We start from the raw sequence: 22,732 nt of genomic DNA, 5'->3' as shown, positions 1-22,732 counted from the left end.
GGGATGGATGCTCCTCTATGGGATGAGTCTCTGTTTTGTCAATGGATACTCAGGAGAAGAGAGAAGGCCAGAACAGTGGCAATTCAGATCACACATAAATTGCCCACTGATGTTTCCCCACTGAGTGTTTGAGGCAGGCAGAAGCAAGAGAAATGCACTGAAATGTATTCTTGCTCCAGCACATACACACTTTTACCCAGGGCGAGGTATAGCAGCTTGCACTGGCCTTCTCTTCAGAAACTTGACCATTTCTTACTATTGGGTTTGGGATCTGGGTTTTTGTAGATTTCCCACAAGTCTAATACTGGTTTTGCCAAGTGCATTCAACTGGTTCCAAACATACATGTTGATAATCAGGTATGGTACCTTGCTAGGAAAACATAGGCATCTTCCAACCAAATTTTCAGAGGGGATTTCCCAGGATCCATAGGCTGGGGTGTGATTTCCTTGGTCTGGCTTTGGCAGAGCCTTCCTTAACCTGGCATGTGAATAAATGCTACTGCAGGCCTCCATCCATGCTGTTTGGAAGGCTGAAAATCCCCCCTTTGAGATGCTGTAAACTTCCTGAGAGGAGGACGCAGCAGTAACTCCAAAATGTTTTCCCTCCAGACCTTGTTGAGCTGTTTTTTATCTTGGTAGGAGAGCATTTGGACCTCCATGAACAAGATAAGATAAATTTAAATTTAATTAAAATTTTTATTATGGTGTGGTAGGTATTGCTAGGCTATCAGCTGCTATCATGGAGCCCAAGCTGATGGTTGTAGCAAGATATGAGAAGCTATCTTTGAACAGGACATTTATCTGAGATTTTTATAATATATCAAAGCTCCTTGCATGTCTGGGAGTATTTGGGGGTCAGTAAAATGCTGAGAACATTCCAGCAGGGCTTCTATCCTTCCTTTCCATCCCATATCTAATCACTCTCCCTTCGGGCAGTCTGATGAAATTGTGATGTTAGGGTAAAATCAGAGGTCCACGTATAACAGAGACGCCTGTGTCATATTCTGAATGTCTTTGACTCCAGGATCTATACTCCTGATGGAGACAGTGTAAGGAAAGCCAGATCTAGCCCTATATTTGTGCTCTGCAGTGAGGACATAGGACATTTACATTCAAAGTATCTTTTCCCAAGAAGGTGGGTGAGCATCTGTCTTCACAGCTGACACCAAAGCTGGTTTTCAGCCACTCTGCTGGCAAGAGACATGAGTGAGCACAGTCCCATTTGACAGCCATAAGCTCTGGGTAGTTAAATGTAATGCAGTTAAAATTAAAGCATTTGCCTGGTTTGTTGTGCAACATCCCTACATTGCCTCAGTCTGGCAAGGTCAGCTGGATGATATTATAAATGGATACTCCCTGGTTCCTTTTCACTTATTTTTAATGTGATGTTGCTTTCTGTACATGTATTAATTGTATAAACCAAGAAAAATTGTGGAGTAAAGGGATATATATTTTAGATGTTATTATTATGTTTATTTGGAAAGCAAGAGATGCAGTCTCTTCTGGAATTTGATATTCCTAAGCTGAACAGTGCTTTACTGCTGTGATGCAGTTAAATCACACAATTTCTTTGCTGCCTCATAATGAAGAAACCTAAGCTCAACTATTATTCTCCTTTGAGGCTAAGAATTCAAATTCTCTTTGAGAAAAGACTGATTTAAGATCATTTTCTACTCTGAGTGTGCTAGGCATTACACAGGGTGCAAAGGCAATACACAGTGTAGCATGACACTTAAACCGTTATTACACTTATATTGCATTTAGAAAAAAAATCTTCAATCATTCATAGTTAACCTAGGAGAGCATTTTCCCCAATGTGACACTTAAATGTTTTTAAAATAATGGGATGATTTGTTTCTTTCCCCTTGAATATGAGGCAGTGAGGTTAGAAGGGGAAGCAGAGGGGGGATGAAAAGTGGCTTATATTGTCAAGGTCTCCTTAACTGTTAAGCAGTGGGGGAAAGAATTAGACTCCTTTCCTGGGAGAAAACAGAGATATTCTCCACTGATGACTGTCCTTCTAAGCCTTTCCTATCACAGGCTAGCAGTTAAAATAATACTCACCTACTGGGCATCCAGCAGAGTTGATCTACCTTTTCTGCTAGGAGGTTCACGTCCAGTCAAGCCTGATTAATCTGTTGCAAGTCCTGAATGATCCCAAATATAACACATAACAGCTACACCTGTTTATCAAGTCAGTTCATTTCCCTTCCCCTATTCCACACTGAAAAGGAGCATTAATTAAAACAGTAAACAAACGAGCGCCTATTCTAAATCAGAGCTGCAGGCAAAGAAGAGATAACTTAGGCTCTTGAGAAGAGGGATTTTCAGTTAATTTATGGAATCTACTGTCACTCTCAGGGCAAGGGAGCTTACGTAGCTGGGAAATTGAAGCAGACAGGCTTTGTCTAAACACTTCTTCTTCAGTGAATATCTTCTCTTTTTTTCCTATTTTAATTTTTAATCAAGGCCTCTTTTTTTTTCTTCCCTTTTTTTTTTTTTTAAGGAAAGAAATTGCTAGATTTTTCCAGTATTCTGGTGACTCATACAGCTCCTGTGAGATACCCAAAAGGTAGAGAAGAGTGAGGATGAGAGGCAGGAAGCTGAGCTTTAAAAAGAGCAGTGTGAGAATATGAAATGTTCCTTTAGCGAATTATTCCCCGGAAATTAACTGCTGTGTTTCAATCTGTTTTATTCATTATTTCCCCAGCATATTCATCTGTACGCTGGTCCTGGACCAGTGTTGGTGTGAGTGTAGGGCTCTGTCCGCTCAGGATGAGCTGCAGGGAGCGCACCCGAATTAAATAGTTACGGGATGGTGTCCGCGGGGTTGCTGTAGTGCGGAGCTGCTCGGTGCGACACACAAGTGAGCATAGGAGCGAGCTCACAGCACCGTGACAAAGTGACAAAGGGCCTGCTCCTGCCTGCCCGAGGCTGCGAGCGCAGCACCGAGGCCATCCGAGAGGCCAAGCCCGCGATCGAGCCTTGCCTGCGCTTTGCAGGCGCTGCTTGCGCCCATCTCCCGAGCGGGGCTGCCGTCCCCAGCCCGGCTCTGCAGGACCAGTCCCGCAGGGAAACTGCCCGGGTGGGTGCTGCGAGGCCAGGGCCTCTGCTCAGTGTGGATGCTGCTCTGCTTTGGTTTTGTTGGGTTTTTTTGTTGGGTTTTTTTTTTTTTTTTTTTTTGAGGGAAGCATGCACACATTCAGTTTTTGATAGAGGGGGAGAAGCGGCAGGGGAGTGCCTCAGAGCTGCAGGAGAAATGGGGGGCAGACGCCCCTGAAAGCAACGAGGTGCTTGGATCTGAATTCCCCCTCACAAGCACATTGCTGAGCTAATTGAAACTGGCTCTCCCACATCCCTGGAGAGTGCCCTGACCTCCTACCTCCCGGCAGCTGGGAGGCAGAAAAAAATCGGGAGGGCTGGGAGGCAGAAAAAAAACCCTCTCCTTCTTTTCCTCTCTCCCTCTTTCCTTTTCTCCTTCTTTCCCTTCACCTCTCCATTTCCACCCCGAATAAACCTTCCCTGCTGTAGCTCCTGCTCTACACACCCAGGACAACTTTCAACAAATCACCATTTTCTGTCAAAAAATTTGCAACGTGCTCTTGTTATGAGCTGCTTTTCAATTCCAGAACATAGCTAAAAAGATTACTGCTCTGCCCAAATAAAATACTATTGGCAGGGAGACAGTTTAAACTCATATCAGCCAGGATTTGTCATGATGAAGGCTGCATTTCTCAGGAAGCAAACGATCATTTTGCTTCTTACAATACTGTTGGGACTCTCTCCCTGGGCTAATTAATATATTAGACATTTGATTTTATTTCAGACTGAGATTTGGAATAATTCAGTTTGTGAAATTACATTGAAATTGTAGTTTTCATAAAATTATAGACAGACCAAAAAAACTTCTGTAAACCTTTGTCATTTCAGATACAAACCTCTTTTAAAGCTACAGGAAAGCCTTCTACATATTTCAAGTCATCCAGCTTTTACTGGTGGCATATCCAGTAATCATGTTGACAAATTAATGGTAGAGAATTAGTTGTACATTAAAGATTTAAATTATATTATGCAGCACATTGTCATAAAATGATATAAAACAATTGGCAAATAAATGTAAATTAATTCCAGTTACTGACATGTAAGAGGCAGACTGACATCTGTACACTTCTTGCCTTGCGCAGCTGCCATACTTTCAGACGTAAAGCAGAGTGGGAAGCAGGATGGCGTGGTGCAGCAGCAGGCAGGGACGGGCTCAGGCCTGGCCTTTGGGAACGACTGTGGGCTTGGCAGACCCTACCTCCACTTCTAAACAAACAAATTTGTGTCCAGCATCGCCCCTGTGTACCCCTGGGGGGACGGTAGAAAAGTTTCCTTTGTCAAGCAGGATGAATACCTTGTCATGCCAATACTCGGGGATTGGTATTATCCTACCCTGACTGAAATCCCGCGAGTTCCTATCAATACCAAAGCACGATTGCTTCCTGGGGCACAACCCCGGGACTTTTAAGGGCTCACACACTACTGTGCTGGCTAATTATACGGATTCCATTTCCTGTTATGAAGGAATGCATTACCTGCAGCAAAGGATGCAGAAAATATTGGGCGTGGGAGGCACTAGGAGGAAGCAGAAAGCGGCCATGAATTCAAGCCCCGGCCCTGGGTTTATACCCACAATCCAGACCCATGCTGAGAGCCTAATCACTGGGGCCATTCTTTGGGCTGTTGTCCAATCAGTCCCTGAATAGCAAAACCCCACAATGCGGAGTATGAATTAGAGGGGGGGAATAAACGTGGGCGCAGACTTTTTTTGCAACAATACCTAACTGGGCCTTTCAGCCAGGACAACTCACAGACAAAAGCACGGCGGAAATTGAAGTAACTTTTGGAGGCCCTCATCAGTAAGAGCTGGCTTGATGAGGGTAGCGCTGGCTTCTTTTTTGTGCGGACTGGATCAATTATTCACTGAGGGGGGAGAGGTAGAGGAAAAAACAGTCTTAAAAATCCAACATTTGTGTTGCACTGGCCTTACAAATCATGGCTGTTCGCTGAATAAAACCAAATATTTTTGTCTCCTCCTACTTCTTTCCTTGGCAGATGCTGCAGTGATTTAGGGGGTGGCTGGTGGAGTGGTTGCATTCCTCACCCTTCCCCCCCGCGCCCAAAGAAGAGAATAGCTTCTTGAGCTATAGAGATGTCAGGTCCATGTTTTAAAATTTAGCTTTGTTTACCCAACAGAATGGAATTCATTACTGCGCAAAAGCGGTTCAATTTTCTGACCTTTTTTATTCAAAATGTTGGAAGTAGCAAAAAGCTCATTTGAAGGTCACAGGTTTATGTATCTATTCTCTTAAGTGTTTTAGAAATTCATATGGAGGACACTAAAGGTGGAATATGTGAAAACATACTGTTCATTGTTTACCCTAACCTTGCCATGATTATTAGATAAATGAGGGAAGCAAAATGGCATTAAAAGCTATTGTTAACAGTGATTTTTTTCCCCCTGAAGACTGTTCATTTTTGCCCCTGATCTGCAAAGGTCATTTGCTAATTCTTTTCACTGAGTAGTTTATATAACTTCTGCATTTCAAGTCTATAAAAAGCTTTTGCAGACTTTTCATACCGTAAGTAGTAATTTGTTTCATTACCGTTTGAATTTTTATATGTAATTCCTATGGACATTTTGTTGATATTGTCAGGCTTAAAAGCTGAGAGGCTTTTCAGTTTTGTTTTTTTTTTTTTTAAGGCCAGATTCAGTCTATCTAGATAATTTGAAATTAGTGGAATCAATCAGTCAGGGATTTAAAAGCCAAACTTTGCGGCAAAAGATATTTGGAGCAAAATTATTTTATTTTTCTACATCCACATCTGATTTGAAAGGCCTTTTCAGCCAGTTATCCAAAGCCAATATTTAACTGTTACTTATTCCCCTAATTTCTGTCCTTTGTCAGGGGAACTTTCCTCGCTAGATCTTGTTGCTCCGTTCCGCGCTAATTGCAGCTTACATTATATAAATGGCTTTGTAAAGAAAACTATAACCCCCAGCCTCGAAAGTTGCATGTTTCTATTTGCTCAAACTTGATGCACTTATTTTGAGAGGGTCATTTCGAGGAAAGCTGTGTAGGCACTGAGAATGTCTTGTATAATAAGCTTAAACAGAACCTTTTGTCCGTCCTCGTCTTCTCAGGCCCGAAAATTAGGCCTCCTTTTTCTGGCGGGGGGCTGAAGTGGTTCATTACCGCAGCCTCCTCTGGCAGGCCTTGGCCCAGCCATTCCCAGTACTCGAGCTCTGTAACTTCCTTAGAAAGGACGAAGGAAAACATGGCACACAAAGGTCTTGTTAGCACTTCCTATGTGAAATTAGCAGCTTTCTAAAAGGTACAACTCCAATTACCTCACATTGTGGGGACGCGCACAAACCCAACAATGAGCCCAGTCTTGCAAGTGACATGCTGTCTCTCTAGAGTTACTTCCCTAATTAGGGATGACGAAGCCCCATTCTGGCGAGTGCATCTATTTACAGTGGGCCACAATGCCTTAACTCGAGCATCCTCCTGAAAGGCCAGTGTTAAAAAACACAAGTGCTCTTTTGGCGGAGCCGTCCGTGGGGAAGCGCCGCATTCCTCGCGGCTACACCCTGCCGAAAAGGGTGGCCGCTTTCCCCCGCATTGTTCACACTTCAGGATTCATTTGGGACAATAAAGCTCCTGCCCCGTGAGCGCTGGGAATTACAGTGGACAATGGCCAGGCTTTCTTAACGGGGTCTAATGATGGAAAAAAAGAAAAATATTTATTGCTTTTGACAGTTTCACAAGGGGCAAAAATCCTTGTCGTGGCTTTAAGTTTCCACAGCTGTTGGAGGAAGGGTGGTCATATGGACTAAAACAGTTGAGCTCCTTTGTTAAGAGGCTGAGCACAAGGGCCAAGCTGTGAAATTAAAGATTAAGTTCATTAAGGTAAGGTAATTGTGCTTGCATCCTTGTTGATACAGGTGTGTACAGGCAAGGCCTGGCTCAACAGACCTATTTATTTACCTCCTGGCTCCTTACCTTCATGAGGTAAATCACCTCACGAGGGTGAGGTGCTGGAAATGTATCCTGTTTGCATAGCTTGGAACAGGGCTGGTGACGCACAGCCTGTGTTCACCAGGGCCCCATCATGAGGGGGAGGAGGGTGGAAAATATCTGGGGGCACCACCAGACATACCTTTGCCCAGAGGAGACACCCTCTTGTTTAGGGCTGGGATACATGTCAGCTTCTTTCCTCAGAGGAGAAATGTCTTGAAACACCAGTGGTGCTGCAGTGAGGGAGGCGAAATTATAAATTCCCTGGTAGCTTATTTGGCTTGAAAGTGTTACTGATTATTAGTTTGCTGCTGCTAAGTGTTTGGATTCTTTGCTATTATTGTGTTATTTGTATTGTTAACAGTTCACAAGTTCAACAGTTTCAACTAAATTGCACTGTAATATCAGGGTTCCAGTATGAAATTACTGCAGTTAATAATAAAATAAGACCTTTGTGTAGGTATATAGATAGCTTCCCAAATTCATTAAAAAAAGCCCTCGTGAATTAACACAAACATTCTGCTGGGATTGTGCTGTTTTGGATCAGCAGATCAATTATCTATTGTGCTATTTTGGTGACAAAGTAGGATGATAATTCTGAATTATTAAAAATGCTGCAATACAGTTATTTCATCAAAATAAATGTAAAGCAGGGACTTGCACAAAGGAGCCTCTTGGTTCACTGGTTTCCTTCCTCTCGCCCAGCAGTCGCCCAGCCCAATGTCCCACCCGGACTGCTGCAAGCACATCCAAGCCTGTGCTCCAGAGCCAGCTGAGGAGCAGGGTCATTGCCATACCTGGTCCTTGTAAACCATGCCTTTCAGGGCCTCCTCTGTGAGCAGTATAATTCACTGCAGTTTCCCCTGCAATGATGCTGCTCCCTGATGCAGTCCTCCCTCTGTGTGCTGCACGGTGCCAAGTTGTTTGTGATAGCACGCTGAGGTTAGGACACACGTCATCTCTCTGACATATATTCTGCCACAGATATTGTGCAGGTCATTGTCAACAAGTGGACATCAAAAAATACCTCAGCCTGGTTGCTCTGCTTCCCAGGATAGGCCTGTGAACAGAATTAAATTTTCTGTCCCACTCTACTTTGGCAAGGCAAGAGCTCCTATCCCATTTGGGGAAAAATTTATGGAAATTACTTATGACAGAAATTCCTCAAAGACAACGTCTTTTCTGCAAAGCTGAAGAGCTGTCTGCATTTAGAGGCACATAAAAAAGACCAAGTTCCTTCTCCTTCAAGCTAACAAAACATTAGGCCCAATCCTGCTCACTTTAAAGAATCGGTTCCATTATTTCCTGCCTGCTTTAATCTGTTTTCCCATATAGGTGCCTAAGGAAGCAGATAGTAGTTCAGGTTAAATATGTGCTGCGATATAGATATGCTAAATATTAGCAACCTTGCTCCTTTTCAGAGATATTTGCTTGTACACAAATTCTTTCCTTCTGGAGAATATAAATTACATATCAGCGGTTTAGGAAAACAAAGGCATTCAAGTAACCTTCATATGCCTTCTTTAAAATTAAGGATTTATCTTTACTCCTGTGGCATAGATAATTAATTTTCTTTGCTGCATGGAAAGAAAAACTTGTGACATAGCTGGAATATATAGCCTATTACAGCTAACACAACATTTCATCATTTGAACCACTTGAAAATTACAAAGAGAATTGCAGGCAACTTCTAAAGTGTTCTTAAATCTCACTTTATATTTTGGTCCTAGTGAGAGCAATCATTATAAGGTTCTTTTTGTTGAGGTAAAATGATTTTGATTCTTCTTTTTTTTAATTTCTATATGTTTTTCTGTAAAGATCTGGTTACTCTTAAAATAAATTTAACCATTTTCAGCTAGGAAAAAAGTAATTTATGAAGAAATTAATTTTAAAAAAAACCCTTTCCCTTTAAAATATAAACCTTCTTCCTTTTTCATTTTAATTTTTACAAGCTGTTGAAAAATACATGTAAAATATAACTGAACAGTTCATGAGATAATCTGCCTACAAATCATTAAATTAAATTAGCTTTATTTTCCTTGCATTTAGACATAGCTGAGGAAATCTAAGAACTTACAATATTTATTAAATAAATCACAGCCTAATAAAAAATTATGTTTTGTCGAGTTAGGTGAAAGGAAGTGAAGAAAATTGGTATTTTAGCTGTGTTTTTCCATCTATGTTTGTATGTACTATACTATATGTGAAAAATAATGTCTCTCAGGTAGAGGAAAGTTTTTTGTATCTTGTTTTCAAGAGGACTTTGCTCCCTGCAACAGTTTACGTGCTGTGTGTGGGAATGTTCCACTCTCTACCATGTGCATATGCACATTGTGTTATGGGCATTAAAGAACAACTATAATACATTAATGTGGATATCAGTGAACATAACAGAGTGTGTACATTAATACAGTGTCTGTGCAGATGCATGCCTATACACTGATTTGAATACTTTGACAAATTCTTATTACTTGAAATATATTATATTTTGGATTGTTCATTGCAACATTTCCTGGTTTGCATAAAAGTATAACAAATCCAGTAATATGTAAAAAATTACTTAAGTTTAAGACAGGACTTTCTATAATGCTGTTTCCATTTCTTCTGCTTTGACACCTTGCTGCTATAAAAACAGTGAAAATTTTTTAGGAACCCTTGCCAAATCTTTTGTCGTAGTACAATCATGCACTGATTTTTCACCTCTGATTAATGATTAGTATGTTCCACTCATTTTGTGATTGATCAGCTCTTCTTGGAGAGTAATTTTTCCCCCTGAGCAATATATCCAAGTTGAGGAGTACCTGTGCTTTGCTGAACAGACCATTGAGTGAAATGGTCACTCAGTAGTTTCTACCTCTTCTCTGAAGGATAAAACTACACAGCTGCAGTTGGGTACTAGGCAGGTCTCAGCCTGAGACAATTTCAATGTGAATGCGGGATGCTGGTTTTTTTTTCCTGATTTATATGCCAGGTGGTTTTGACTAACCAACATATAGTGAATGTTGTTAGGAAAATGATGAGATTGCATTTCCCTGTGTCCTCTACAGTGTGTCCTAAAATTATAATCTTACTCAGCTGCTGAGTCCACCTCCTGTTCTCTGTGAATTAGTTATTTAACTTGGGTATTAAGTATATCAAAAAAGCTTAATCTAAGAGTCATTATATGTGTTTTAATATTGAAATTTGTCTTTGCAAAATCAAATTTTAATGTTCTAAAATATGTTCATCCCCTTTAACACCATAATTAGAAAATGTTTTGCAGGGAGAATAGGTGGATAGATTCAGTACATGGTTTTCACATAACAGGTTATTCTGTCCTGCTGGAAGTAAAATGCTCAGAGCATTTTTTATTTTTATGAAATATTTTTTTGAACATTTAGGCCAGCGTTTCTGAAGAATCTTGTGTGGGCTAGAGAGGATGTCACAAAGCATCCATGCTCTTTTTGGCAAGAGAAATTAACTTTCCTCAAGCTCCATACTAGCTGGTGGTAGAAAAATCAGCTAACATAGTTAGACTCCAGTGCAAGTTATTTCTTTCACAGCTAATTTTACAACTTTTTTGTAAATTAGCAGAAAGTCTTTGGCATAAAACCTTGTGTACCTCAACTGAGAAATGCAGTCAGCTTGTGCACAGGCCATGTGGAAAGTCCTCTTGTGAAATCCTCTAGGGACTCCAGGATAAGCACAGGTAGGCATCTGAGTGGGCTACTGAAAATTCTTTTACAAAAGATGAAAGAGATTTAAGTGAGCTTGGAGGTTACATGACAACTTGATCACAGAAGTGTGGAGAAGTTCTTTTTGCCCTACTTGTTTGGCTTCAAAATTACCGTAATGTGTTCCTTCTACACAATGTACAAATTGTCAAAACCACGAAAAGTTGATGATTGCATTTCTTATCATTGCACCCAACAATTATTCCCTCCATCAGATCAAAACTATTTATGCCTCCATGGTGTGGGTCTAGGGCTGCAAACTTCAGACCAAACAGCTCAGGTACCACGCAGGATCAAGCTGAGGAGCACAGTGATCTTGCCCACAGGGGACTTTGGCCTCCTTCCAGGAGCTCAGCAAGCGTGCTGCTACACAGCGCTGCAGTCTTCAGTGCAAAGCTAACCTTAGCCAAAGAGCCATCACAGAGCCAGGAACTAGAGAGTCCTCTCTTGGAGAAGCTCTGTTCTCTATTCATTTGCCTGTTTTTCATGACTTCATGACATTTATCTGTGGTTTTCAGGTCCATTCTGAGGAGGTTGGTAACCTCAATTCTTTAAATACAGCAATGCAGAACTTGGGTGCTGTCATTCATCAAGTGGGATCTTCTATCTCATAATCTATATTATCAAATTATAATTTTAAATAGACCCTGAAAAATATCAGTAATTTTAGTATACTGATTATTTCTAAGAATAAAATTATGATAATTGAATTTTCTGAAGAGTCTCAGCTCTTCTGATACACTCTTGCATCATGTTGTTCCTCCTTTTTCTTGCCTTTTTATGAAGAACTGAAATGTGGAAAATAATGATGGTCAAAAGGGGTTGAAAGGCTACTTGAATGAAGACAGAGGCCAGGGGCACTGTTTCAAAAGTAGGAGATAAAACATCAGATGCTACTTATGGTCCAGAGCAGAGGAAACAAGTCAAGAGAACTGTATGACATTAGACAAGAGAGTGAATTCAGAGAAAATAAGGGGAAGAAAATCTATGGAGAAATGCTGGCAAGTATGCAGACATTTTAGAGCACTACAGACAGGGATAGTAAGTTTAAAGGGCAGACAAGGAGCCAAAGAAAAGAATACATCCATGATGTTGGCTGGAATAAGGCAAAAGAAAAATTGACTTAGGGGTTGACTTGGAGTGTTTTTAAGAATGCAGTCGAGTCTAAGTACCTAAATAGCTTCATGGAAAGCAAGCAGATGACTTGTAATGAAAACCATAAATGTACCCATGTGCCCTGATGAACTTGAGCTTTTGATAATAGCATTTACACAGATTTGAGTGAGGGTGGACCAAAAAAGGTGGGCAAAAAACGGTTACTCTAAGCAAGGTACATGGCCAGCTGAACAGAAAAAGGCTAATGCAAACTGAATGCTAAAGATAACATCTCCTTATGTTCCAGAGCTTCCTACCAGCTTTTTTGCCCACACCCAATGCATTAATTTTATATCAGAGTGTCAGCATTCAAGTTTAATCTAAAACTTCAAGTCTTCTAACTTCCAGCCCTGAGGATGTGCAATACTGCAGCTGTAATACACAATCCTTTGTTTGTGGTTTGAGTTTACTTGAAACATTCTTGAGCAGAGAGATGTCTTTGGTAGTAGACCTGTGGGTGCAGCACAGAACTATTCATACACTGCTTTTGGTAGAGCTGTAATTCTTGGTCTCTTTTATTACTTCCAGGTGGAATAGCATCCTACAGACAGTAAGCAAACTCATTTTAAATTCTGCAGTTTTCTTTGCACAGAGTCTGATGAATCCTCACTTCCATCACCTTTCCAGTTTTGTCCTGCTGCCATCATTGTGCTTTCTGTGCACCAAACATAGTTGGTGATTCACATGCAACAGTGGAATGTACCTAAAGACAAACGTTTTAAAGTCCTGGCACAAACGCTTGCCTCCACTTCCTTGAGATATATGTCAAACCAAACAGATAAGCACACATACACAAAAAAAAACATTTCAGCATTGAGCACTGCACATTCCTTAACGTCCTCATTTCCTGCATTTTAGCTCCCACCTAGCTGGGGCTCCCTTTTCACAGGGGCTTTTTTCCCTGGATGTTTTATACAGGGCTGATCCATTCTATTCAACAGAGAAAGGTAACTGCAGCCATAAACACCTACTTTATATTTTGTAGCTGCTTTCTCAATCAAGCTGCTTCAAACCTTTTAGTAGGGAGCATAAGTTACTGTCATGTTTTTCTTCATTAAACAAAATAATCAGTTTCCTGTAGATCAGGAAAAATGAAAGGCAAAAATAAAACCTTAAATTTTAAGTGTTCTCAGGATGGATTCTGCTATAGAAAGATATTTCAAACATTTTAGAAATACTCAAATTTAAAAGATAGGAAAAAACTTTCCCCCTGTGAAAGCTGATGTGGCGTCTATAGCTGGATGTTAAGATTATTGGTAAACTAGAATTAAAATACCCAAAAATCGAATAATCAGACTCTCTGAGTCAATTGAGGCTCTGTATAACAAGTCCAAATTTGGTATTATGGCAAAAATTTCAAGTAAAATTGAAGAGTATCTGAAAGTATCAGAACTGAGTGCAAAAGTGCTTGGAGCATAAGTGAGACATCATTAAAATACCTCATTCCTTTGACTGCCTTCTTACCATCTGTCTTCATCACTAGGAGAAGTGCCTTTTCCTGACTTTGGTTACTAAAGCTCCAAACCTCATGTTTCAGTGTCAGCGCTAAATCTGCAGAGCCTGACCCTGGTGGCAATGCAAGCTGAAATTAATATTTGAATTGTGTGGCTCAGAACCTTTTTAAGAATATTTCTTTTGACCTTGCCCACCAAAATCAACAAGAAAAGGCATTCTGCGAAACTGTGTACAGAAAATTCTATTTTAAAAACTGCTATTTGGATAGAAATCTAAAATCAGAATTTTTGTTCAAACTACCAATATAAATTTGGCCTCTGTGTTAGAAAGGCTTTATAAGGCCTGGATTTACCTGCTTTTCAGAGGTTGGAAGCTTGCTTTCATTAACGTGATTCATCATGCTAAAGGAAAGGATGAAGACTAACATTGCAGAGGTAACCAATCATAAGTTTTTGTAAATCTTAGCAGCTAACATTTAATATCCCACCAAAATGAAGCAAATAAATAATATTTATGCATATGCACATATCTTTCTAATTGGATGAAATATATTGTTCTCTTCCTCAAATTGCCAGTGTGTTTTGTTAGGGAGTTTTTTGCCCCTGGGCATTTTCTCCCTGCTTTCATACCTGCTCATACCACATTGGTTGTCAGGTTTTGGAGTGTTTGACATTGCTGCTGCCATTATAAATTGAAAGATGGAACCATGGGCCAGATTGCTTTTATCTATTATCCAGTTTTGATCTGTCCATCTGCTCTTTGCCAAGTAATGTCAGCCATGATTATTTCTAACTTGCCAAAATTCTGAACAGCTTTTAAACAGGTGACATTTTCCTATAAAAAGACTCTACCACAAGCATGTTTCTTTTTCCAGCCCTAAATGTCACCTTTTCTCCCATAATTACAGTGGTCTAAGTGACACATTTCTGGACTACTGACAGTTTTAAAGATTTGCGGTTTGTGGGTATTGCAATTACTGTGCATTACCTTCTCCCTTCTGAGAGGAGTGAAATTATTTCCATAGAAGTTGCTGCCTTCACAGTTTTGCCTTTGCTTTTGCACAGCTGGCTCTAGACTAGATCTAGACTTGGAAGTTGCTGGGAATAATTTAGTGTCAGGCAAATAAAGAACTTTGAATTAAGCTACTGTCACCACTTAGATAAAATCTTTCTTAAATTTTTTCCTTCTTGCCTGGAAGCATTTGAAAAAATATTGTACCCTGAGTAGACATTGTGGACTAAAATTTTTGAGTCTAGGGTCACTTATGAATGCCAACAACACCCTTGTTATAATTATTCTTTTGTGTGGGTACATCTCCTGCAAGTGTCTGTGCTATGTGAGTCAACCTCGTGTGATGATGCTGTATTTAGCCCATGGGCTAATGATGACACAGGCAGTCCATGTATTTCTGCTGGCATTCCACCTCTTCATGTAGAGAAAGAGTAGGTGGAAAATTAAGAAAATTAAGTAAACCCTCTGCTGCCATTTACTTGGTCTGCCTTCTTCTTTCTATTTCGCAGCACAAATAAAACACAGTGACCAACAAACATTACTGACCCAGACATCTTGGAATTTAAATGACATGTACTGTAAAAAAATCTGATAGCTCCTTGTCTCATCACTTCTTTTGTTTCTAAATAAACCCCCAGGAGAGAGCAGAGACACAAACCAGATATTTATTTGTGAACTCTTCATCTTTCATTCCATGTATCATAGCAAACTGTTCCTAAGGGCAGACTTACTCAAGTCTTCTATGAATTGCAGAATTGGGATTCTCACTACTGTACTTGAACACTAGCCATGAATTTTAATATTTCAGATTTGAATAACAATAAATATATCTGTTAGTCTGCACTAGAGATCTCTGGAACTAAAAGAAGAACTATACTACAAATTTATTATAAAATCAACTCCTTTATTGATGAATTCTGAACAATTGTTTTATAATATATGCACATTTACATCCAAAAATTACCTACAGATATTAGGAGCCTGAAACAGGAGTTTAAATAATGGAAAGAGCAAGAGCAACAATAGACTTCACAGTCAGTTTCCTTTAAGTCCTTAGTGTAGTCATGAAGTTAAGATACAAAAGCTTTTGCAACAACAACATAGTGGGCAGAGAGTATAAAAGAGAGGCCATGAGGCCATTAAGGCAATTAAGAAAGATTAAGATTTCTTGTGGTGGAAAGACCCATTAATCAATAGGCCAGAAATCACAGCATGTTGCAGAATATACTTCTCCTAAAAAAAGAGAACAAACAGACTAAATAGATCCCATACCAAAGGTCACAGAGTTCTCATTAATGAGAAATCATATTAATCCCTCAGATATTGCTGGCTCTACAGTTATGTTTTCCATTTGCACACATAGGAACGGCACTGATGAAACGCACTGTAAGCGATGCAGAACCACTGTTGAAAAAATTCCTGTCCACAGCTGGCACCAAAGATAGATCCAGCCATGTTTGTGGAAGGAAAGCAGAGCTTACTCAAGAGGGCATGGGCTGCTGCTGCTCAGTGTTGTGCAGGAGAAGGAGGTGGCTGTGGTTATTCATTGCTGGCAGCAATGACGCACAAGCCCCCATTCACCAATGTAAAGCTACCGTGTGAAGATGACACTGATGCCTGTCAGAGGATGGGTAATTGAAAATCCTTGAATTTGCAAAATGCCTGTGGGCATCTAATGCAAGTCTTCATATGGTAATGAGGAGAGGAAACAAAGTGGGAGGGCTACTGCACATGCTAAAACTTGCACCTGAGATAATTGGAAATTGGCTTAGATGGGCATGTAACCAGGCTGAAACCAGCTCTAGGGCACTCAGCTTCATCTTCAGCAGCAAGGTCACCGCCCCATTCCAGGCCTATGCGTTTTGTCTGAAGGAGCAGCCGCAGGTGGGCAGAAATAGATTTGCTAACTGGTTTTGTAGAAATAGTTACAACTGTTTGAGATTTTTTTTTTTTTAAGCCAGCTGAAAAACAGGTAGAAACAGGTGTGCTTCTTTCTGCAAGAGGTTGGTTTGAGTAATTTTTGAATCTGAAGCTACTTCCTAGAACTGTTCCTTGGAAATTTTCTGTTTCTTGATTCAGAATAAAGTTTTCTTCACTGATTTGAGCCATTAATATGGAAAAAAATTAATTCTCAAAACTAATGAAATGAAATATTTGAATCATCCAAATTATGCTGTTTTGACTAATTGGTTTGCAAGCATTCTTGAGATGTGTTACTCTTTCAGGGAGAGATTTATTTGTTAGTTTTAGGGTTTTTAATTGCCATTCAGGTGAGGAAAATGCTTTCTTACAAAATTGAATATGATTCTGGAGTACATAGGAACAATGGATGAGGCATCTTTTGCATTAATGAGTTAAATTATTATTTTGGGGCTCTTTTTTAATGTAGTCAGGATATGTTTCTTTGATTAATATTTCTAGAGTGTCAGAGGCATGCTAAGAGCCAGAAAAGAAGGCTGGAATCAAGTTTGCCTCATAGTAGTTTTGCTGTTGGATGTATAGTGATTAATATGGGATAAAAACTTTTTCTACTGAAGATATTCCAGGACGACTCACAAAATTCCCAGAAAAGCAAGACAACTTCTATAACAAATCTTACTGAAGCAGCTTATTTTTTGGCTCCTATATCACTGCAGAACAGCACAATCTAACATAGGGTACTAAGGGTACTATGCTCTAGCTTCTGCTCATAAATGATTTCTTTGCATTGGGTCTTCATAATTTACTAAATGCCATGTGCTAGCTTCTGGCTGGCCAAGCAAGCCTGAAGAGTTCTCTGGTTATCTGTCTCCTTGACTGCAGAGTGAAAAATGTCTTTTCCTACACAACAGTTGCATTGTGCTTATGAAGATCTTACTGTTTGGTATTTTGATACCAATTGTATGCTACCATTTTGGGAGGCAGAGGCACTCCCAAACACCCAGAGTAGACATTTGGTGTCTGCAATGATAGAGGAGCCTGGGATTTCCAACTTTCTTGATCTTGGTGTACTTACATTCTTGTAGTAATAGTAAGAATAGTAATGTCTGAGAATGTTAGCTAGTTTCTAGCTGCAGTGTATCTGTTCTCTGTGTTCCTGTTCTCTATACCAGCACTTCATCTTCTATTGCAGCTTCTCAGTTTTAATACACATAAACACCCCTTCTATCATATTGTTTATCCATGCATGGAACAAGAAATTAATCTAACTACACCATTCTGGACCTCTTGACATTTAGAGAGACTTGGGATTTAGACAGACTGTAGAAGGAATTGCAGTATTCAGGATGCAAAGTGATTAAAATGTGAACAAGGATTTCAGCAGAAGCAAGGTCAAGGTAAAGATGAACTCAAGGAGAATTTCAGATGTGGGAATGAGAAGAGTGGGGAAAGTAGTTTGGCATTATGAAAAATCAGTTTATTGTTTTAAACTTGGCACTGCTGTGATAGAAATATAAAGGTCTTTAATATCTTTTAATTGTGCTGCGATAGAGCACAGGGATGCTAAACACAGTGACACAGTGCTGTAGTTTTCTCTTTATTATAACTGGATTTTACAATTTTAATTTACTTCTGTGCTCAGGAATTCAAAGCTTCTCTTGGTGTCAAAGAAGTCAGCACAATTCTCACTCCCAGTGTCTGATACCGGGGGAAAAAAGACTTCCAAGGAATAATGTGATGTTTCCAGGTCAGATTCATTTTGCTTTTCCCATTATCTGTCCTTCTGTAGTGTTTTTTTCCTATACAGAACAGCTTGTAATTATCAGGTTTACTGGTGGAAAACCTCCAGTCCCAGGCAGTGGAAGAATCCCCAACTCTTCCTGTATGGAGGAAACCGCAAGTAAGGAAGGCTGAAGTGCAAATCTTTGGAAGGGGACAGCAAACTGCTGGACCTTCCATAGTTTGACAGTGCTAGCTTTAGTAAGATTCCTTCTTTGATTAAAAACCCCAGTACAATGATTTTTTTATGTTAATTCCAACATGCACGTGTAACTATTAGCCAAATTATTTGACTTTTCACACTAGAGAAACCTAACAGCTATATCAAAAAATAGCCCACCACTGATATTTGCCAAATGTTTTCATTCCATCTGTTTCATCATAAGGCTTTACTTTTTCCAGTTCCCTTCTCCTACTTTCTATGGCATGCTTTCTTCCACTGAGTATTTTTTCATAGCAATCTTACCTGGAGATGAGCTGTACTTCTACTGATAGAATAGATGAAAATAACCAGCATTTCACTTGACAAGCATGTGTTGTTTCATCCTTCTATGCATTGTTTGTGCCGTGCTACCAAAGCAAATGTAATTAGTGAAAATCAAAATACTATATGAAATCATCTCCTTATAAGAGAATTTGGACAAAAAATTTTGATAAAAATTTCCTGGCATTGTCAAAACATCTTGTTTTGATGTCTTTGGGAATACAGACTTTTCACTTTCCTCTTTCCAAACATTTTTCTTTTGAATGCCTTCTAATGTTGTCTTAGGTACTGTAGAAGCATACAAAAAATAAAATTTAAAAATGAATTATCTTAACTACCTAACAGTGAAATCTTTCTATTTTAAATTTTGGTGGGCCAAATCTTGTACATGTTGATCTTGGTTGGAATTTTAAAACCCCTCATAATATGAAGGTTCTAAAACCTCTGAAAAATGTATCTTTGGGGTTTTTTTGGTGTGGGGTTTTTTTGGTGTTTTTTTTTTTCTTTTTGTTGTTTTTTTGTGGTTTTTATGGTTTATTATTGGCTCTGGGCATCTGCTCTAGAGAGAAAGAATTTTTGAGTCCAAGTTCCTGATCTCATATTCTCTTTCAAGTTAAGCATCCTCACTGATTACCGCCGTCCCATTTAAACAGAAGGGAGGCAACCTCTTCACAAGCAGAATGCCATTTAGGGCTCTTAGGGTGGATGAAGTCACTGTGTTGATGAGAGACAACGTGGGCAGGTTACTCTTTCATGTGTTATTGAGTATGTTCCATCCTGAGTCTTGTCAACAGGCGCAGAAAGGTACCTCCCACTCAACTCCCCACTGATAAATTGCCAGCATGGCTTTAAGTCAACAACCTTAAATGCCATCAGGAAACTGGTTGGTGGCCAGCACAGATTTTTGCAGTACAACTGTTTTGCAAGCCGGTCATAGTGCAACAATTTTTGTTTCTGACTGGGTAGGCTGCTTTGAGTTAGAGATGATTAAGAGTTTGTCCTAGAGAGACAAGCTCGCTCTGCAGAGCTAAGAACAGGAACTTGTGTTTAAAGGCTAGGAATTTTTGCAAATATGTTCAGCTTTCCTTTGCCCTCTCCCAGTTTTACACTACCTCAAAACATAACAACACAGCCAGACTGCCAATACAAATAATAAAGGGTCTTTTTTTTTTTTTTTTTGATGAACAGAAAGCCAAGTCATACTTTTTATTCACTTCCATAGCATCTAACTCTACCTCACCTACATGAAGTTCAGCCAGTAGTTTGTTACTCATTTGCCAGATAAAATATTCTACTCTTTTGGACAAAATGGAAATGGAGCTGACATAGAAGTGCTTCAAGAAACTCTAAATTTGCTTGTTACTTTGAAATATCAAACATGGGGCAGGTCCTGTTGCAATATCTGTGAGGACTCCTGCAAAGAAAACAAGATATTCCTCCAAGTAGTACTTTAGTGACATTCACCAGCAATGCCTGGTCAAAAGGCCAGCTCATTTTTGTTACATTTTCCCAAGAAATAGATTATTTTACTGTTGCAATCGTAGCCTCTTCCATGTAAATGCTACCTCCTCCTTCCAGATGTTTAACCAGCTTGTAGGCTTTATCTGCTGACTTGGTCAGTAACAGCAGCCAACAACTGGCACCACCTTATTTTCTCTCCTGTGTATAAAGCTCATTCCCATTTGGATTAATTTTGTCAGTTTATAGTGTCAGATAGTATTGGTAATTGTTTTTGGGTTTTTTTAATGGAATAACCTTAACAAGAATAAAGTAGCTGGATATGGACTTGTTTTAAGATAGTATTTCTTTCTAAAAATATTTTTAAATATTTGTTCTGGATTATACTTTGTGTGTGTTTAGTCTGTGGGTTTTCCACAAATCAGTTGTATTCCTTCATATAAATTTCACATTTTCTGCTGAGCCTTTCATGGAGGAGGATGTGACAGAAATCATGGACTACCAAAAAATAAACCAATCTCCACCACTGTCTCACACATTTACATCTCCAGTTCAGGAGTGTTTTAGGTAGTTGGGAGTAGAAGAGCAGCCCTACTAATGTAGTCAAAGTTAGACACCTCTTGAAACAGAGCACATCAGATTCATACATCTTTGAAGCTTCTGTGAAACTTTATTTACAAATTTACTATAGTAAATGTCTAGCTTTCTAAAGATTAAAGTATAAATAAATAACTATGAAAATACAATTCAGTAAATAAATTGACTTTATTAATGTAAACAAGCATTATGAAGGTTAAGATACATGGGCTTGCAAAATGAAGACAAACCTAAAAAGACAGTTCACTCTCAGTTATACAATGAAGTATGTCTACTTATTCATTGTTCATCGACCAATATTTTTATATCAAATGAGGCATAAAGAAATTGTGCACATGAGCAGGTCTGGAAAAAACATCAAAAGAATCCCTCACTTGATGTGACATTGTGAAATACTCAAAAACTAGAGTTTTTGAGCTCTATGTGTGTATTTATCTGACTACTGTTTGTATAATAAAACATCAAAGAATAAGAGGTTGATATGCACAGCAGAGGTAGCTTTTCTGAGGTGTTTTACTTCTTGATGCACAGGCAATCTAAATATTAATATTTATCATGTTCTAATTTCCTTATTCTATGCCAGGTTCAGAAACACTTAGAATTAAGCCTCTTCTGTTTTTCTGCTGTTATATGTGGTTTAGCCTGATTTCACTTCAGCTTGCATAGTCCCACCAATACAAGCAGCTATGCAAGATTGCTTTCCAGCTTCAAACAGTGTTGTGTGGAGGAAATAAATTCCTGATGTGGTGCTGGTAAGTAATGATGTCTACATGTCCCTTTTAAGATATGACTCAGAATTCCCTATTGTGCAATTAGGGTTGTGTATTTCTTGTTGCACTTTTTCTGTATCTTTTTACAACATTCTGTAATGCATCCCAATCCTTTATACAAGTTGTTATTTTCTTCAACATAGCCAAGTATTTATTCACAGTGCTTATGTAGATCTTGACTTCCAGAAATGGCTAAATTCTTACCTTTCCAGGTAGAATCTGTGGAACAGTATCTGTTGTAGACAGTGAGAGAATCCAACTTGATAATCAGTAAGAGATTCAAAATATTTCCAAAAGTCATTTTGTATCTCCAAAAATTTTCAGTGTAGGAGGCTGAAGCTCCATCTGAACAGAGTTCAAATCATGTCATTATAAAATGACATAACTTGAAAAATGTTATAAACCAGCAATACCACTCTATGAGCTGCAACTAAATTGTCAATGTCCGCATGAGCCCAGCATCTGGATCTAAAGAGCTAAAAAACATACATATTCTGGAAAAGATTGCAAGGCCATGAACTTAACTATTCTGCCTAAAATCTCTTGAGACTTCACACTCAGAAATTCTTGCTATGAAAATCTTTCTTAGGTGGATGGTGCAGGCACTTATTTTAAATACCTTCATAATGGTGAGTTTTCCACCAGGGGTTGGCTTGCATGTTTTTCAGGGTGCAAAAAAATCCCTATCCATGTAGATGTTAAAAAATCCTGTGAGGTTCTTAATTATATTAAAAAAAAAAAAATCTCATATGGCTGGTACCAACACAACATCGTATACTGGTGTGCACAGTTCTTTTTTTGATAATTAATTTTTCAAAGCTGAAACAATGAAAAGGAATTTTGCTGCTGAATTCAAGCACAACCGGGTGTTATCCAGAGGCTAAATTCTTTTCCTGCTTAACATAAGAACATAATAAGAACATAAGAGGCATACTGGTTCAGAACAAAGGTCAGTGTAGCCCAATATCCTGGCTCCAACAATAGCCATAAGTGGGTATGCAGGGAAGAGTAGAGAGCCAGCCTTGCATACCTGATGCCTCCCCCAAAGTATTCTCCCAGCTTTCAGCTACACATAGCTGAAGAATTTCGTGAAATTGATGTAGTTCCGAAGTATTTAAAAACCCTGTATACATTTCTGCTCTGTGGTCTTGCCCAGTCTCCCCTCGAGGCTACATAAACTTACAGCTGATGCCAAAGGGGAACAGGGCATCTCGATATTGTGACAAAAAGGGATTAATATCATTAGGGATAATGCTATTTCTGTATCTTCATTAATACAATCTTTCTAGAACATATCTGGTGATTTACAGTTATATGATGAGAAAA

At 39.2% G+C, this 22,732-nt stretch overlaps 1 long non-coding RNA gene across 1 annotated transcript in view; it reads left to right on the top strand.

Moving 5' to 3' along the window:
- The window catches only part of LOC140683797 (uncharacterized), a 28,273-nt gene continuing 5,541 nt past the window's right edge, over positions 1-22,732 (top strand). The window contains exon 1 of the long non-coding RNA XR_012055303.1: positions 1-21,388. This is a non-coding gene — a long non-coding RNA (uncharacterized lncRNA). The remainder of the gene's footprint in view (positions 21,389-22,732) is intronic.

The sequence above is a fragment of the Taeniopygia guttata genome, chromosome 3 (assembly GCF_048771995.1).
Source record: "Taeniopygia guttata chromosome 3, bTaeGut7.mat, whole genome shotgun sequence".
In the NCBI taxonomy this organism is placed as follows: domain Eukaryota; kingdom Metazoa; phylum Chordata; class Aves; order Passeriformes; family Estrildidae; genus Taeniopygia; species Taeniopygia guttata.
This window is presented reverse-complemented; position numbering and strand designations above follow the sequence as displayed.